The following is a 21,429-nucleotide window of genomic DNA, read 5'->3' on the forward strand; positions in this document are numbered from 1 at the left end:
CTAACCATAAGCGAGATATAAGTTTGAAAATAATTAAAATTTAAAAAAAAGTGCTTCAACAGAAAATGTCTTGTGATTTAAAATACACTTAATTTATTGGGTCCAATACTTTATTAGAAGAAAAAAGAGGTGACAGAAAGGTCACTGAAGTCTTTAGAGTCGTTTGTAAATGCTGCATTTTCGTCTTCGTCTCAAACATTGAAAACTGAATTACATTTTTGTTCAGTAACTGTTACAGTTTTCTTATTGGTTTTTTGCTTAAATCTCGAAAACAGTTACTCCTATCAATTTTTATCTTTCTTTTAAAATTAAAGCTGATAAAGCTTTCTACAAAATAGTTATTTGCATTTTTCTTGTAGGACCAACCATAAGCGAGTTATAGAGTTGGATATAAATAATATTTAACAAAAATTTGCTTTAAATAAAATGTTTGAAAAACCGAAATTAAACTAAATTAATTGAGTCTAACACTTTAGTAGAGAAAAAAGAAAAAGACATAAAAGTCACCAAAGTCTTCAGAATCGTTTTTAGTCGTCATATTAATAACAATAACATTAATAATAATAATACTAATAGTACTAAATCTGCTTATATGCAAGCGCTTTATTAAGGTAACAGTTTTTTGGTTTCTTGCTTATATCTCGAAAACAGTTACTCCTATCAATTTTTATCTTTTTACTAAAATTAAAGCTGATAAAATTTCCTACGAAATAGTTATTTGCATTTTTCTTGTAGGACCAAGCATAAGCGAGTTATAGAGATGGATTTAAATAAAATTTAACAAAAATTTGCTTTAAAATAAAATGTTTGAAATACTGAAATTAAACTAAATTAATTGTGTCTAACACTTTAGTAGAGGAAAAAGAAGAAGACATAAAAGTCACTAAAGATTTCAGAGTCGTCTTTAATCGTCATATTAATAACAATAACATTAATAATAATAATACTAATAGTACTAAATTTGCTTATATGCAAACGCTTAATTAAGTTAATAGTTTTTTGGTTTCTTGCTTATATCTCGAAAACAGTTACTCCTATCAATTTTTATTTTTTTACTAAAATTAAAGCTAATAAAATTTCCAACAAAATAGTTATTTGCATTTTTCATGTAGGACTAACCATAAGCGAGATGTAAGTTTGAAAATAATCAATATTTAAAAAAAAAGTGCTTTAACAGAAAATGTCTTGTGATTTAAAATACACTTAATTTAATGGGTCCAATACTTTATTAGAAGAAAAAGGAGGAGACATAAAAGTCACTGAAGTCTTCAGAGTCGATTTTAAATGCTGCATTTTCGTCTTTGTCTCAAACATTGAAAACTGAATTACATTTTTGTTCAGTAACAGTTACAGTTTTCTTATTGGTTTTTTGCTTATATCTCGAAAACAGTTACTCCTATAAATTTTTATCTTTTCTTCAAAATTAAAGCAGATAAAATTTCCTACAAAATAGTTTTTAGCATTTTTTTTTTAGGACCAACCATAAGCGAGTTATAGAGTTGGATATAAATAATCTTTAAGAAAAATTTGCTTTAAAATAAAATGTTTGAAAAACTGAAATTAAACTAATTTAATTGTGTCTAACACATTAGTAGAGGAAAAAGAAGAAGACATAAAAGTCACTAAAGGTTTCAAAGTTGCCTTTAATCGTCATATTAATAACAATAACATTAATAATAATAATACTAATAGTACTAAATTTGCTTATATGCAAGCGCTTTATTAAGGTAACAGTATTTTGGTTTCTTGCTTATATCTGGAAAACAGTTACTCCTATCAATTTTTATCTTTTTACTAAAATTAAAGCTGATAAAATTTCCTACAAAATAGTTATTTGCATTTTTCATGTAAGACTAACCATTAGCGAGATATATGATTGAAAATAATTAATATTTAAAAAAAAGTGCTTTAACAGAAAATGTCTTGTGATTTAAAATACACTTAATTTATTGGGTCTAATACTTTATTAGAAGAAGAAGAAAGTAACATAAAAGTCACTGAAGTCTTCAGAGTCGTTTTTAAATGCTGCAGTTTCGTCTTCGTCTCAAACATTGAAAACTGAATTACATTTTGGTTCAGTAACAGTCACAGTTTTCTTATTGGTTTTTTGCTTATATCTCGAAAACAGTTACTCCTATCAATTTTTATTTTTTTTTCAAAATTAAAGCTGATAAAATTTCCCACAAAATAGTTATTTGCATTTTTCTTGTAGGACCAACCATAAGCGAGTTATAGAGTTGGATATAAATAATATTTAACAAAAATTTGCTTTAAAATAAAATGTTTGAAAAACTGAAATTAAACTAATTTAATTGTGTCTAACACATTAGTAGAGGAAAAAGAAGAAGACATAAAAGTCACTAAAGGTTTCAAAGTTGTCTTTAATCGTCATATTAATAACAATAACATTAATAATAATAATACTAATAGTACTAAATTTGCTTATATGCAAACGCTTAATTAAGGTAACAGTGTTTTGGTTTCTGGCTTATATCTCGAAAACAGTTACTCCTATCAATTTTTATCTTTTTACTAAAATTAAAGCTGATAAAATTTCCTACAAAATAGTTATTTGCATTTTTTATGTAGGACTAACCATAAGCGAGATATAAGTTTGAAAATAATTAATATTTAAAAAAAAAGTGCTTTAACAGAAAATGTCTTGTGATTTAAAATACACTTAATTTATTGGGTCGAATACTTTATTAGAAGAAAATGGAGGTGACACAAAAGTCACTGAAGTCTTCAGAGTCGTTTTTAAATGCTGCATTTTCGTCTTTGTCTCAAACATTGAAAACTGAATTACATTTTTGTTCAGTAACTGTAACAGTTTTCACTTTGGTTTTTTCTTATATCTCGAAAACAATTACTCCTACCAATTTTTATCTTTCTCTCAAAATTAAAGCTGATAAAATTTTCTACAAAATAGTTATTTGCATTTCATTTGTAAGACCAACCATAAGCGAGTTATAGAGTTGGATATAAATAATCTTTAACAAAAATTTGCTTTAAAATAAAATGTTTGAAAAACCGAAATTAAACTAAATTAATTGAGTCTAACACTCTAGTATAGGAAAAATGAGAAGACATAAAAGTCACAAAAGTCTTCAGAGTCGTTTTTAGTCGTCATATTAATAACAATAACATTAATAATAATAATACTAATAGTACTAAATTTGCTTATATGCAAGCGCTTTATTAAGGTAACAGTTTTTTGGTTTCTTGCTTATATCTCGAAAACAGTTACTCCTATCAATTTTTATCTTTTTACTAAAATTAAAGATGATAAAATTTCCTACAAAATAGTTATTTGCATTTTTTTTGTTGGACCAAGCATAAGCGAGTTATAGAGATGGATATAAATAATATTTAACAAAAATTTGCTTTAAAATTAACACTTTAGTAGAAGAAAAAGGAGAAGACATAAAATTCACTAAAGGTTTCAAAGTTGTCTTTAATCGTCATATTAATAACAATAACATTAATAATAATAATACTAATAGTACTAAATTTGCTTATATGCAAACTATAAATAATCTTTAACAAAAATTTGTTTTAAAATAAAATGTTTGAAAAACCGAAATTAAACTAAATTAATTGGGTCTAACACTTTAGTAGAGGAAAAAGGAGAAGACATAAAAGTTACCAAAGTCTTCAGAGTTGTTTTTAGTACTAAATTTGCTTATATGCAAGCGCTTAATTAAGATAACAGTTTTTTGGTTTCTTGCTTATATCTCGAAAACAGTTATTCCTATCAATTTTTATCTTTTTACTAAAATTAAAGCTGACAAAATTTCCTACAAAATAGTTATTTGCATTTTTCATGTAGGACTAACCATAAGCGAAATATAAGTTTGAAAATAATTAATATTTAAAAAAAGTGCTTTAACAGAAAATGTCTTGTGATTTAAAATAGTAGTAAGAGGGCCTGTTCAAGACACACCAAAAAAATGTAAAAACACCCTGATTTTCAAGGGTAAACAAAAAAGCACAAAAATCGTTAAAACACCACCGATTTTCCAGGTAGTTAAAAAAACATCAAATAATCATAAAAACACCCCGATTTTCAAGGATAATCAGAAAAGCACAAAAATCGTGAAAACACCCCCGATTTTCAAGGCATATTTTAAAATCGCTTCGCTCATGTGGGCTTCGCCGGAATTAACATTTTCAAAGATTTTACGTTTTTCTGTTGGGCTACTGTAACACACATTGGAATACGATTCCGGCCAAACAAATTCAAGTATTTAAAATTAAAAATCAAATATTGTCACAGATTGAACAAATGAATTATATTAGAATTAACTAAAATTGCAGTTATCAAAAAGGATTTGTGTTCTTGACATAAATAAACCTATGAATAATTTATTTATTATTTTATTGATGATACACCTTTATTAATAGAAAAATATAAGAGTTAGCTGAATAAGTTGCCATGAAAATAATAAAAATATGAAAAACTTGAGTACATGAGCCACTTGAGCACACAGCTACTTTTTAAAGAAAAACACCCCGATTTTCAAGGTAATCTAAAAAAAGTAAATATTTCAAGCAAAATGACCCAATTTTCAAGGACAAATAGAAAAGTAGAAAATATTGCGAAAATGACCGGATTTTCCCTTCAGCACACAGCACTTTTTAAACACCCCCATTTTTAAAGGTATATTTTAAAATTAACGACTTTAAGAGAAAAACGGTATTTATTACAAAATTAGGATTATAGAAAATTAATTATTTATGATCCCATCACAAGAGTAAAAACATCTCCATGTTTATAAATTCTTTCAATTGATAAGGATTCCCATCCATGCGCATAAACACCGTATGGACCATTAGTCTCAGGTCGAAGATATGGACTAGCAAAAGGTTTTACTTTGGTGCATTTTTCATATTCCTCTTTATATATTCTCTCATATAATTTACGAATAAAGTAGAATAGATCTAAAAATGTTATGGGTTGATTAAAATTATTTTTAAACTTAAAAGTAACTCCATTTTTCATTGGATAATTAAATTTAATGTCTATTTCATCATTGTGACTAACTTTACAATTCAATATTTCCTTATATTTTCCCAAATATCTAAGACAGCCTAAAGTAATGTATCCTGAAAATATTTGTCGACAATCTTTGCTGGAAATAAGTTCGTCTAAATCCTTTTCTAATTCTTGTATAAATTCTCGTGATAATTTTTGATAACATAATACAATGAATAAATTAAGTTTGTTTTTAAATTCTCTAATAAATTCTTTAGATAATTTTTGATATTTCGATATATCATCCCAATCAACTTTATCTGCAAAATCTTTTATAAGATCTTCAGATAATTTTTGAGAACATGATATTTTGTTCCAATCGAGTACATTATGAAATTCTCTGATAAATTCCTCAGATAATTTTTGATGAAATGATATATTTCCCCAATCAACTTTTGATCTAAATTCTCTAATAAAATCTTCAGATAATTTTTTATTAGCAGAAACGTAAAACCAATCATCAATTTCATTACTCCTCTTTCTCATATCATCTTCTGTCATTGATTCAAGTTTTGTCCATTTTTTTTCTACAACACTTAAATAAGAGTTATCATCTGAGTCGCTTGAGTCAGAGTTTTCATGATTACAGTTAATTATATCCATAATTTATTAGAAAAAAATATATGAAAATTCGTGGACATAATTATAGTTCTTAAGGTTAAGCAGAAAACCAGAAAAAATTGTGAAAACAAAAACTACTTTAAACAAATTTTAAGAATTCATACATATGTTTATGTGCTACTTCTGGAGCTAATTTTGTGAGTATAATATCATTAATTTTTAGATGTAGTTCAAGTTCTTCGTTTTCTGTTAGATCAATTTTAGTTTCTTTGCCGTTTACTTGACAACAAAGATAAGGTTTACCGTTCTCTTTTAAAATTAAAGTTATTTTGTTATCCATTTATATTGAAAATTATTTAAGTTTATTTAGTAAAATCATAATCTTGTCTATAATACTACATTTAATTCCAAAAATAGATAAATCAAATTTATACGATTTTGTCGTTTGCAAAAATTCATGATACTCGTAGTAATTATTGTCTTTAAAGAAATAAATTTTTCCATTAATATATCTAAAGGCTTTATCAACATTAGAAGGAATACTAGAAAACAATTCAGCTATCATACCGTGTTTCTTAGGTCTAAGCAGACATTCATCAAATTGTATAAACATTGTGTTGTCATAAAATATATAAGTTTGACCAGAATAAGTACTAAATATTGCATTAATTTTCTTTCCACTAGGAACACCCAAACTTGTGATAGATCTTCCATTATAACCGTTTTTAACAACGAAATTAGGAAAATCAATAATATAATATAAGTTGTTTGTTGTTAACAAAATAGTTCCATCTGGTCTCTGATAAATTTGTGATATTTCTTGAAAATTATCTGGTAAAAAAGTTAAATAATCTGTAATTAATTTTGGTTTATTATCATAGCTCATGTCTTTTAAATTAACAATCCAGACATATTTCTTGTAGAAAATATATAATTTATGATTTGCTGTTAAAAATGTGTTAATAGTTTCACTTAAGCTGCATAAATCAGGTAATGAATCAGTCTTTCTAGGAGTCAAAGTAATAGGTTTTTTAGTTGTGTTAGATGTAGTAGTTGTGGTAGTTGTAGTTGGTATTGATTCATATTTTAATCGTTCAGGTCTTCCATATAAATATTGAATTGCCCACATATCGTCTCGAGTTAATTTATCAATATCACCTTTATAATACGCGTACATAATTGAATTATTATTGGCAGAGTGCTCAATACCTAATGTATGTCCGATTTCGTGTAATAATACTGTATAAAAATTAGTTTGATCATCAGGTGTATTACTTGATTCACCAAAATACCAATTTTCTGATTTATCAAAATGAATTCCTAGACATTCATCATTATTTGGAAAGAAGCCATGTGCTAAGACATTACCTTTTCCGTCAAAACTGCTAGAACATATTCCTTTTTGACACCGTGAATTATGATTATGTTGAAACAGCGTATTAGAAAATGAAATAAGTATGTCCGGTTTAACACTATTGTACTCGCCTACGGCGCTGGGCTGGCTGTGCCAGTACTCAAACTTTAAATTTGAAACAGATTCCCATTGATCAAAGGCTTTTTGTGCTAATTCTTTCATCTCGTTCGTAGCTAACGAAAAATACCATTTAAGATTTGTTTTATTCCATTTTTGATAATGAACTCTATAAGCTGTTGGATTATCTTTATTTCCACATCTCGGCTGTTTAATCAAATCAAGTGTTTCTTGATTTAATGTTCCATCAACAGGTAAACTGTAATATTCTTGAAATCTAATTAATGCTTCATTTATTTCTATTAATGATTCAGCATGCGAGGAGGCATTGCCAGGTTTTGTAGATACTGACGCGAAATAGCCAAATTGTTCTAAATAACTCTGAATCTTCGATTCATCGTAAGGCTTTGCTGAACTCTGAATCTTCGATTCATTCGTCCGAATATTAACATCATCTGAAGTTTTTACAGTAGCGAAAAATAGAAAAAGAATAATATAATATTTCATTTAATAGTGTAAATTTCGCTACGCTCATGAGGTCTCGCCCATTGGGCCTCGACTGGCGTTGCCAGGCTTCGTCCGAATTTAAACAAAAATAATCATATTATAAGAAATCATCAATTACCGTTTAAGTGGGCTTTTTCTAGGTATTTCTCTCTAGGAAAATAGTTAAAGTTACTGACAAATTCCTCTTCACGTAAATTTATTTCTTTTTCATTTATTTTATCAGCCTTATATAAATGCAATAACTGTCGATAAAATTTATAAACCAACTTATATTCTTCAATTCTTTCTGATATTTTTAACCTCTTATCTAAGATTTCTATTACCCCTGCGCCAAGAGATAAACAAACTAGTGGAGGTAGTGCTAACGATGATAATCCCGATACACTAAATAATAATTTACTAATAGATAATCCGATTCCAATTTTATAAAAATATAAGTAACTTTTTCTGTATACATACAAGCGTTTTTGTAGATATGTTTCCATTTATAACATATAGATAATATATTTTTTTAATTACGTTCATGATGAATCTTTGATTCAGAATATTGAAATAGTAGTTTTCTCATTTAAACGACACGGTATCTGTTTAAAAGAATATAATATATCATAAAAATCTTTGCCTCTGTTGACATTAATTATCACATATATACAGTAATGACCACATAAAACAGAAGAATTCATTTGTAGCTGCGTGCTATTCCACGCAATATTTTTTCCACTTCTTAATAAATACTTTTTAATTTTTTCTGGTGGAGAAATACCAAAACTGTCAAAATATAAAATATGTCTTAAATATGGTTTGTTTATGTAACATACCCAGTGTGATCCATAACAATTAGAAGGTTGAAAATTAATTATGCCTGATTCATCTTTTCTAATTTTTTTTGGTAACATGTCAATTGCAAAAACACCTCGAAAATTTCGCGTAGCTTCATGAGGCAAAGCCGAATTCTTCTCATTTTTCATAATATTAGATATTTCTATATTACTTAACCCCTTTTTCCTATCAATTTTATTCCTTGTCCATATGTCTTCGTCTTTTTTGTGTTTTTTTTATCCTTTTTTATACCATCTCCAAAGGTTTTTTGTGCTAATTTAGTACCAGCATAACCAGCAGCACCTAACCCCAATGCTTTGGCTACAGCTAACGCTGCAGGAATTAAAGCAGGTAAAAATCCACCTATCTGTGTTGGAGAAAATTTTATATTACAATATTTTTTCTTCTCTTTTTTACACTTTTTAATTTCATCAATCTGATTTTCTCTTAATTTAATAGTATTATTAGGTCTTTCTGTTAAATCGAATCTTATATTACAATCTATTCTTTTTTCTTTACAACTTTGGAGTTTCTTTATTTGATTGGGTGATAAATATACTCTATAATCATTCATTGTTTTCGGTTCAGTCATCGTCGTCTTCGACCCTTTGGTTGACACAGGACTGGCCTTGCCAGTCATTTATTTAAATTAAAAACCCTCTACTTCATTTCCAAGTAAATCTTTTCATCTATAATATTCATATTTGCAATTCTTTGAGATTCAACTAAGGCATACATATAGTAATTAACATTTTGATAATCTTTTAATGTCCAATTAACTTCTAGTTCAGATGATTTTGTTTTACTAAATAAATTTTCATCATTTTCTTTTGTTACGTCAAAAGCAACAACTAAATAGAGGTTACAAAAATCTTTATAGCTAACGCACGTACCTTCATCCAAATCTTTTTTATAATTACAAGAGAGGAAAGCGGCATACAAGCGTTGTAAATCCTCATTATTCACCTGATATTCATAAGTAGGATGTTGGGTACCGTTGATTTTAATATTTATTCTTTCTAAATTCATATTATCAAAAATCATCATTGACTTGGTAAAATTATCGTTTCGTTCAGCTTTAGAAAAAACTATAAAAACTCTAGATATTTTATTTTGATTATTTACAACGCGCCAGTTTCCACTTCCAGAAGACCACAAATTACTACGGTAACAGTTAAGCGCATTCCATCCACAAAGAAAGTTAGATTTGCTAACTAATAATGAAGATAACATTTTTTCAGTTTCTAATGAGGGCTTAACTATTGGGATCCACAAACTAATATCAGATATTTCATAGTCATAATTTCCATCAACTTTAGCGTGTAATATATTTTTTACCCTATTTTTACGTAATTCGATACGAATTTTTCCATTCAAAACTTTGTTACAGTCTCGTACAAACCGGAAAATTTTAGATAAAGGTATAAATTTTGTAATAGTTTTTTCATCTTTTGTTAACAACCATCTCTCTAAATATCCTTTATTGAATGCAGAATTATTTGTGATTTTTGAAATAATAGTTTTTATATCAACGTCTAAATCTTTAAATTTTACCGATTTATCTTGCGCCTCATATTTGTATTGAGACGTATCTGCTGAATCTGCTGTGTCTGGATACCAACACAATTGTGATGCTGAAGTATCAGAAACATCTCCAGAAAATTCAATCAGATTTGAAATTAACGTAGCAACACCCACATAATTTGTTTCTTCTATTAATACCTCTTCATAGAATAGCCTCACATAGTCAAAATCATTTATCCCATTGTTTGATATAGTTGCATAATTATTTGGATTGTTTTTAATTTTAGATTTGACAAAAATATAAGCACCTGATAAATGTTTCCATCCACTTATATTAGTTTCGAGCGTATACTGTTCAAGTTCTTTCACATTGATATTACTTTCTCTTATTTCATTGTAAGTATAACTTTTTGTTGATTCATCGGTTACAGGCATTTCATCAATACGCCATAAATTGTCCACAACGCTTTCCATTTATTTAAATAAAAAGAAGCCTGGCAAAGCCAGTCAGAGGCGAAGCCGAAGTCTGATGAAATCAGCCCCAGAGCGTCCCTGAAAGGGACTACGGCTCCGCAGGCCAAAGGCGAAGTCTTTTAAGAAACTTAAGCATTCAACAGATTTTTAATGATATCCTTTGATTTTTTAGTTAATCGATTAGCTTTCCCTTTTTTTAATCCGTCGCCTCGTAAATGTTCATTCCACGATTTTTCTTTCATTTTGTTTAGAATAGGATTTATAATTTCTTCTTTATAAGTAGAAAAGGGCGGCGATTTTACGTATGTAGACGCTATATTTTTAAGCCCTGAAGTTACACCTTGAATGATATCTTCTTTATTATTTTTCCAAAAAGGTTTTAATATATTGCGATATAAAAAACCCAATGCTGGTATAGCAAATTTTTTTATAGATTGAAAAATATTTCCACCTCTAATATCTCTGTGATATTTAAGACCAAACCCATATTGTTTAGGAAATAATTGTTTTCTATGAACAACAAGTACCATTTATTCTACAGGAAAGAATAGCAATGACAATTACTGAATATCTAGAACAAAATTTAAACACTCTCCATTAAAATTTATCAATTGATTTAGCTGATTTGTAACAGAAATGCGAATATTAAATATATAATCCGTACGATTAATTGGTAAATATTTCGGATGCGTCGGTTCAATATTAATTAAAGATCTAGGTGAAATATTTGGGGTAAAAGCGTATATAACATCACTTTTGAGATTATTTTGATAACTAGATGAAACTAGGGAGCAGTGAATCAAGATTTGATCAATATCTTTGGTGATGTTACCAATTTTTGTTGCATAGTTTATTCCTTCTTTATATATTTTTTTATCAAATCCTAAAAGCTCATGTATCTTACCGTGGGAAAAGTCAATTTCATAGTCTTTGTCGCGTATAATTAGCATAAAACGATTAGTTGCATAATTTACATCAAAATTAAACGGGGGTGTTTCAAACGTTCCAAAATATTCTTGGATATAATTATTTAATTCATTTTCATCGTACAAACCGTTTGGTAACTTTAATATTTTCCACTCCGATTCATTTCTATCGTGTTCTTCGTCTTCGACTCTGGACACGCCTTGCCTGTCTTTCTTGATTTCGTTATTTTTGAGTTCGGTCTGCGGAGCCTTTTTACCAGACTTGTATTCGCTTCGCTCATGAGGGCTTCGCCTAAATTTTATTTCGTTATTTTTATACTCTTCGGTAATGTTATCCCAACTATACCAGAGACTTGCTGTCTTTAAAGCAATTTCACCTTTTAATCCAGATAAATTAATAGGGTTTTCAGAATAACTTATTTCAAAATCATTTTCTTTAGATCTAATGTGTATTAGGCTCATTTATTCAGTTTAAAAAAGCCTGGCAAAAGTTCCCGAGGGAATCGAAAGATTCCGGAGGCGAAACCGAAGTGGACTAGTGCTCCGCATGTAGCGTAGAGAATATCCTTTTGTGATCTGATTTTTTTATGAGTTTCAGGTTTAACAATTTATCAAGTATTTCTACGCATTCATTATATACCTCGATTGAATCATTTCCCGCATTTTTTGACGCAATTAATAGATCAAGACGTTCTACCATTTCATTTGGATCTGAAAAAATCAGGCATGGCCTGCTGAAGACCGAAGGTCGAATCTGGCCGCTTCCTGTTTGCTTCTCATAGAAGGGAATTTTTCGAATATCTTCTAAAACACTTTTATATTTTTTCAACTGTGAATACACATATTGTAAATTATCAATTTTTTCTTGTTCTTGTGATTTCTTTGCGTTTGTAAGGTGCGCATTTAATGATTTCAATTTAGTTGATATTTCGGGTATCGTCGTATCAATTTTTGCATTTCGACTTCTAATGTCTAACGATAATAAATGTGAAGGTTTTTCAAATTTAAATTGTTTTTCAATAATATCAAAATTTAAATCTTTATTAGGATCTAAACTTATGGAGGAAGGTGATTTTGGTAATGGTAATAAATTCGCTGCGCTCATGAGGACTTTGTCCGAATTATCCGATTCGTTTACATCATCGCCTCCGGAATCTTTCGATTCCCTCGGGAACCTTTGGTGACCTTTGGCCTGGGGAACCTTTTCCTCAATTGCTAAAACATTTTTTGGATTCGCTTCGCTCATAAGAATTTGTTGTGTAAATTCAGTAATATTATCAAGTTTGTCAGTTATAGGTTTTTGTAGTTTTTTAATTTCTTCCTTCGTTAAATGTTCTTTAAATTGTTTTAAATGAATCCTATTTTTAATTATTTCACGATTTTTTAAAATAGCGTCAATTATTTCACTTTTACTATTAGCGTTAGTCATTTATATAAAGTGAAAAGAAGATTCATCATGAAGGCATAGCCGAATATTCCGGGATAGGGATTCGAACCTTTTTTATATATTTTTAATCTTGCGCCAGGGACTCCTTGTTGGTTGTTTACAGAATTAATAAAAATAAGTGCAAAACATTCCCCGTTTTCATTCCGACTACAATCCGATCTATTCTTACAGCATCTCCTCTTTCACGACAGCTTATACCGTTTATAGGTATGTGTCTATCGAGGAGAATCATCGGCACGACCATCAGTCCTGAATTCGTCTTCGACTCATGAGCCTTTGGCGAATCAACAGGACAGGTCATTGTTGTTCGATATTACTGTAAGTCATGAATAGATGGAAGAGTCCCAAAACCGAGAAATATTTTGAGAATATTTGGCAGCACTCAGTTGCTCGTCAATCTTCGTGGGTCCTCAATCTCTATGGCCACTCGAGATCTCACCAGTTCAGATTTAAGAACAACTGCATTCTCAATAAAAAAAGCGGCGATGGGAATCGAACTCAAAACCTTTTATTATCTGTCTAACTCTTTACTATCTGAGCTATTTATGTCGTGTCCATTATAATGTCTAATCAGCTACAATAATACATCAAACTGCGCAATATTACGAAATTTAAAAAAAAGTTGGATCCGCGGGGGTTCGAACCCGGGACCCCTTGGAGTGAAAGCAAACATCTTACCAACACGCCCATAATGGCTCTTCTGCAGTTGTTTTCGAATTAAAGATCTTATACTGTTTTAGATTAGTCTAACGCGAAACAAAGGGTGCGGAGCACAAGTCAAAGACGGTTCACAAGGGAATCAAAAGATTCCGGAGTCAAGGAATTTGCCCGCTATCGCGGTTTATCGTTAAGCGTGCGTATTTGTGTTACATAAATGAATACGTCTTTGCCTATTCATTTTATTAAAACCGATGAAAAAGAACATTACAACATTAATAAATTAGCTCCAAAATGGCCTTTTATATTAATAATTATAGGACGAAGCGGTTCTGGTAAAACAAATACTGTTGTCAATCTATTAAAATATTTATTTTTTGATACTTTTTATTTGTATGCAAAGGATTTAGAAGAACCTTATTATCAGTTATTACAAAATGTGTTTGATGATGAAAAAATTATTCGACCTGAAGAACCGATAATTGAATCACACTTTTCATCAGATATAGAAGACATAGTCCATGTAGACGAACTGGATAGAGATAAACAAAACTTGATTGTTGTTGATGATTTTGTAACTGAAAAAGATCAAAAAAAATTGATAGATTTAGCTATACGTGGAAGAAAAATGAATGCTTCGATGATCTATATAACGCAGGATTGGTATAGAGTACCAAAATCAATTCGTTTACAATGTAATTATCTTTCAATATTTCCATCATGTGATGGTAATGATATAAGCTTGATATTTAGAGAAAAAGGATTGGATAAGAAAGTCAAGGAATACTATAAAAATAACATTAATAATTTTGATTGCTTAACTATTGATTTCAAAAATCCTGAAATAAAATATAGAAAGAATTTTACACCAATAAATGACTGGCAGGTCGTCAAAGACGATGACATCTGAATACGTTCTTAGAAAAAATAGACAAAAAGGTGGAAAATCAACAAGAGGACCACCTGGTATAGGGTTTAATTTAACAGAAAATGGCGATTATGATATCACAGGACACAAATTAGTTAATGTAAAACAACCAGAAAATCCTGGCGATGCTGTTAATTTACAATATTTAGCGTCAGCAAACGATAATATGATCAAAAAAGATGATTCAGAAACCGTTTTAAAAATGGTTAAACCTGAACTCAGTAACATGATCAAAAAAGATGATTCAGAAAGCGTTTTAAAAATTGTTAAGCCGGAACTCAGTAATATGATCAGAAAAGATGATTCAGAGAGTATTTTAAAAATCGTTAAACCTGAACTCAGTAATATGATCAAAAAAGATGATTCAGAAAGCGTTTTAAAAATTGTTAAGCCGGAAGTCAGTAATATGATTAGAAAAGATGATTCTCAAAGTATTTTAAAAATCGTTAAACCTGAACTCAGTAATATGATCAAAAAAGATGATTCAGAAAGCGTTTTAAAAATTGTTAAGCCGGAACTCAGTAATATGATTAGAAAAGATGATTCAGAAAGTATTTTAAAAATTGTTAAACCTGAACTGAATAATATGATCAAAAAAGAAAAACGATATATTGATATTGGTAATAGAAGATTAGTTAAAACTGCTGATGCAATTGATAAGTATGATGTTGTCAATAAAGGGCAACTAGATATTTACGGAGAAAGGTTAATCAATTTGGAAACTGAATTCATGAAAAAAATTCATTATTCTTTTTTACAATTTGTAGGAAAAATTCGTTTTGTTAAAGAAGTTCATGGACAAAAGGCTGTTACTTTGCTTGACTTTTCTTTTGATGGTGAACTATTTCTTAGAATACCAATGAATGTGGAAGTTATAAAATTCTACTCAACGGCTAATTTGAAAGATTTGGCTATTAGTAGTAATAAAGGAACAATAGATCTTTCAAAACCCTTTACTGTTAAAGAATTTGATCTTCTATCTTTTAGAATAAAAAAAGAAAAGGTAAACACAGATGAAAATCTAGGTGGTTATAACGATAATAAACCTTATCTATTAAGAATTCCAATTTTTTTTTATATGCTAGTTAAGTTTTCGGTATAAAATTAATGACTAAATTAGTTTTAATGAATTAAAATTATGAAGATTTTTTTAATATATAAATGAGTGACTTAAAAAACAAACTAAACAGTTGTGGATATTCTTTAGAATATAAAAAACTTGTTGACTTGGAAATTAATACACCCTATTCAGTGACAAATTTCGAAAATGTTAATACACAATATGGAAGTAAATTAGGTGTTATTTTGAATAATAAGATTAAAGTAATTTTACCAGATAGATTTAAAAATATGTCCGTCAATTTTTATTATCCAGATTCGTTAAATATGATTTATAAAGGTAAGAAGGAAATTACAAATAATAGATCAATTCATGAGATTGTGTTTGTTGATTCCGACGCAGGCGATGCGAAACACTAGTCCGCTTTCTTTAAATCTTTTTAATAAAAATTCTTTGAAATTATCAATTGTTAATAGTATCCAACGTGTATGCGATTCATTGTTTTTTAAAACCCCGTTCTGACAAAAGTTGCCTTTCGTCTATAAATTATGGTAACTAAATGGATTATTGCAAAAAATGTAAAAAACAAACTAAAAGTATTGGTGAACCAAAGTTTGTAAAAAGGAGAAGAATATCTACTTGCAGAATTTGTCAATCAGAGAAAAATAATTTTTCTAAATCACCAGAAGATATTTTAATTTTTGAACTATTTAAATCCGCTAGGAAAAAATACCCAACACGTCGCTTTCAACATAGAGGTATTGATGATACTTGGCAAATAGATATTTATGTTTTTTATAGACCAAAAGGAAAAGCAGAAGATCCAAGCTATTCTTTAAGAACAAAAACCTTGATGTCAAAGGAGCCGAATGATTTTAATAAATTTAAAAAATCAATAACGGTTTTATCTATATTCTAGTCGCTGAAGACACCTTTTCTAAATTTGTATGGGTAGAACCTTTAAAAACTAAATCAGGATTAGAAGTAGCTAACGCGTTTTTAAAAATCATACAACAAGCGATTAAAGATAAACACAATCCACCGAAAAATTTACATGCTGATAGAGGAAAAGAGTTTTATAATAAAGATATGAGAATCGTTTTAAATAAGTACAATATCAATCTTTATAGTACTGGAACAAAAAATAAAGCTTTCTTTGTTGAGAGGTTCAACCGTACTTTAGGAAATAAATTCAAGCCAATATTGTATGACAGTTCGCCGAAGGCTCACGAGTTGGCTCCGCCAAGGAGTTTTAATTGGCTTTCGTTACTTCCAAAAATTATAAAATCTTATAACAATTGTTATCATTCTACGATTAAAATGAAACCAAAAGATGTTAATAAAGAAAATGAAAGGCAGTTATTAGAAACCGTATATATGATTACATTAACAAATAAAAAACCAAAATTTGAAGTTGGTGATAGAATTAGATTGTCTAATATGGTTGATATTTTTCGTAACAAATTAAAAACAAACTGGACTGAAGAAATATTCACAGTTGTAGAAAAACGCGTATATAATGTTTGGATTTATTTTGTTTCTGATCTTAACGGTGAAAAAATTAAAGAGGGGATATACGAAGAAGAAATGCAATTAACATTATTATAAGAATTATTGAAATAATACAAATAAAAATAAATATAATTTTTTTCTTTTCTTTTTTTAATTCCACAATCTTTAAGTTTGCCTTGATTAATAAATTCGCTGTGTTCATCGTCGTCTTCGACACTGGACTGGCCTTGCTCTGTTAAGGTATAATCTTTTTTAATTATTATATTTATCTTTTGTTTAGCTGACTGTTCCCTTTTGGTATGAGCCATTTATTATGAAATAATATCTTTCTAATAAATGGGGAATAAAGATTGTCAGATTGATCATGAACAAACATCTCCGAATAATGAGTCGTTATTAAGAAAATGTTCCATTTGTCAAACCATAAAATCTCATTCAAATTTTGTTAAAAGTAAAAATCAGAAATATGGAATCGGATACGTGTGTTATGATTGTAAAAAAAGACGAAATGATAAATTTACTTGTAATATATGTTTTATGGATGTTCCGATACGATATAAGAAAAGACATTTCAAAAAAATATGGCATGAAAAATTAGAAAAATATATTAACGACTTAAAAGGATAATCTCATTCATAAATTCGCTTCGCTTTATGAGCGGACTCCGTCCGCGAATTTTTTTGAATAATTTTTTCCCTAATAAATGGGGCTCTCGAAAGATGAGCTTCGTAAAATGACACTTGAGGAAATTATAAAACTTACTAAAGGTGATTTAAAAAAAGTGGGTGACATAATTGAACAAATTAGTGAAGGCAATTCGTCATCGAGTTCAGATAAGAGTTCACCTTTGACACATGAGTCGTCCTCGATGGATAAATATTTTTTAACACCACAATCAAATAATGAGATTGTGCTAAATAAACTAAGTTTAAAAAAAATAAAAGCCATCGCAAAAAAGATGGGGTTAAAAAACTATTCGCAATATAACTCAAAGACTAAATTAGATCTTATAAAATTAATTCTAAAAGAAGAGCTCATCAATGCAGGCGATTGGTTTAATAAATTAAATAGACTCAATATTAAAAAATTAAAATCAATTGCTGAAAAACTAGGTCTAAAGATAAAGCAAAATAGTAAAAAGACAGATCTAGTGAATCAAATTTCAGATAATGCCCTGATGAGCGAAGCGAATTTAAATACTGTTCTTAAAGAAATCGGGTCGCAAAGTTTAGAGGAATTATTAGAGGAAACCATGTCAAAAAACGAATCAACTCAGAATACAACGATAAAAGAATTAAGAAAAATTGCTAAAGAAAAGAATATCAAAGGTTACTCTAAAATGAAGAAGGCAGAATTATTACAAAAAATCGGGCGATGCCCTCATGAGCGAAGCGAAATTAACGACCAACCGTTCGCTTTTGAAGATAGTTATTTTACAGAGTTTTCGAAAAAATCTAAAATTAAAATAATAGAAACAAATGCTGAATACACCAAAAGATGGAGGAAACATAAAGTTTACTATAAAGTTATATTATTGAAAGCCGAAGAGGAAGATTCACCCAAGTCTGATCTTTCAGACATAATAATGAAAAAAATAACTGTCATTAGAGAGGGTTTAAATGAAATGATTAAAATAGTAAAAGAGAAAACAAATTTCAAAGAAGGAGATTTAATGAATATAGTGGTTAATCATCCTGATCTTTGGAATCCTATTTCCACAGGGTTATCAAGAACTACTGAAATTGATAATTTATTAAACAATATTCAAAGTATCTTAACTTCAAATCAAGATTTAGATATATATGGTTGCACATTTCATGCCGAAGTTGTTAATATGCCTAGAGGCGCAGGTAGTGGGGTAAAGATGTTAAATATAGCTGAAGACTCAAGAACAAAGAAAAGTATAACACGGATAAATAATAAAGATAGATTATGTTGTCCAAGAGCTGTTATTGTTGGACTAACTTATCAAACAAATATAATACTCGGTAAAGAATTTAACGACAATGATATAACATATATTAGAAAAGGAAGAAATTTACAAACTACTTTAGCTCAAGAACTATGTAATCAACTTGGGGAATATAATAGAAATTATTTTACTTTAGATGATATTGCAAATATAGAAAGATTATTAAATATTCAAATAAAAATCGTAGCAGCCGAATGTTTTAATTCTATAATATATTCAGGACCTGAAAAAGATGTGAAAGTTTATTTATATAAAAATGGAAATCATTTCGATACAATCAATAGTATGACAGGTTTCTACGGTCAGTCTTATTATTGTAAAAAATGTGATAAATCATATCAAATCAAAGATGACCATAAATGCAAAAAAGTAAAGAAAACGTGCCTAATGTGTTTTAACCCCAAACACGAAGAAGACTCTAAACAAAGAATATATTGTGAAAAATGCAATAGATACTGTTTTAATCAAGAATGTTTAGAAAATCATTCAGAAGTTTGTGAAAGATTTTACAAATGCTTAAATTGTAATAAAATACTCGAAAGAGGTGATAAAATAGTTAACCAAGGTAAAAAAATGATTGAACAAGGAAATAAAATGATTGAAGAAGGAGATAATAACAAGGGTAATCAAATCATTAAAAAAGGTAACAAAATGATAGAAGAGGGTTGTAAAGAACACAGATGTGGATGGGAAAAATGTCGAAATTGTTATAAAGAAGTTGAAATATTAAAACATAAATGTTATATGCAATGGATACGACAAAAAGGCGGAATATGTGAGACAATAATGAAAGACGGTGATAATAAATATAAAGTAAAAGGTTGCCAAAATTGTGATAGAAAAGGTTGTACTGTAACATGCGAAGCGTCCACGAAATGGGCTTTTCCTGATAAAAAAGAAACATTATTACTTAAAGACTTGGAAAAGGGTTCTGGATATTCCATAACAGATTTGCAACTTTTTATTAAAGACGGTAAAGAAAAAGCTGTAGTTACATTGAATAATAAATTTAAGTTGTTTTTACCAGATAGATTAGCTAAAAGGGGTGACGAACTAATAGGCTATATGTTAGAATATGATTTAGTTATGACTTATAATGGTTTGATAGATGTGAAAAATAAAGCAGGATTTACATATAAAACTCATGATATTACATTTAAAAAAATGGACAAACGTCCTGATAAAACAAACAAATATCCTGATGAAACAAACAAACATCCTGATGAACATCCTGATAAAACAACCGAAAGAATAAAATATTACATTTATCAATGTAGAAATTGCAAAAATCTTAATAAAAAACCACTGAATGATACGAAACCGTTTGAATGTGTTAAATGTCGTTCTAAAAATCATACAACTAAATGTTCTTATACAGAAAAATATTTATTCTTTGATTATGAAGCGATGCAAGAAACAGGCAAACACATCGCTAATTTAGTTATATCTCACGATTTTAGCGGAAATGTTAATTCTTTTAAGACTAACGAAGATTTCTGTAAATGGTTAATTTCTAGAGATGATAAAGGATGTACAGCTATTGCTCATTATTCTAAAGGTTATGATTCTTACTTTATTCTGAAATATTGCGTTGAAAATGGTATCAAATCTTTCTGTATATATAACGGATCAAAAATAATGCTAATGGAAATAAAATCAATTAATTTAAGAATTATTGATAGTAGTAATTTTGTTCAAGGACCTTTAAAAAATTTCCCTAAAACATTCGGTCTAAAAGAACTTAAAAAAGGATATTTTCCACATTTCTTCAATACTACAGAAAATCAGAACTATATTGGAAAAATACCTGATACAAAATACTATGGGGTTAATTCTATGAAACCAAAAGAAAGGGAAGAGTTCTTAGAATGGCATAAACAAAAAAGAAAAGAAAATCTGACAAAGTCAGCTGAGGGCAAAGCCGATTATTTGTTTGATTTTAAAAAAGAACTTTATGATTATTGCAATTCTGATGTTGATATATTAAGAAGAGGATGTCTTGAATTAAGGAAACAGTTTCTAGAAATAGCTAACATAGATCCATTTAGATATGTTACAATTGCAGGGGTTTGTATGGCTATATATAGATCAAAATATATTAAGAAAGATACAATAGCTGTTGTTGATAATCTGAAAAAAGATCAATATTCTCAACAATCAATTTCATGGTTAAATAGTTTTCATAATCCAAATATAAAACACGCATTAAACATTGGTGAAGCGAAAATATGTGGATCAAAAGTTGATGGCTTTGATGAAAAATCCAATACTGTTTACCAATACCACGGTTGTTTTTGGCACGGTTGTACAAAATGTTATAGTTCAGATTTTATTAATAATAAGAATAACACAACTATGGAAGATCTGTATGAGAAAACAATAGAAAGAAGTGAGCAAATAAAAAAAGGTGGTTATAACTTAATAGAAATGTGGGAATGTGAGTGGACAAAGTCAAAAGAATATAAGAAAGAAATGAAACAAATTGAAGAAGAAATTAAGGAATTGGAAGAACTTAATCCTAGAAACGCATTCTTTG

This window comes from Tribolium castaneum, chromosome 8 (assembly GCF_031307605.1).
Source record: "Tribolium castaneum strain GA2 chromosome 8, icTriCast1.1, whole genome shotgun sequence".
Taxonomy (NCBI): Eukaryota; Metazoa; Arthropoda; class Insecta; order Coleoptera; family Tenebrionidae; genus Tribolium; species Tribolium castaneum.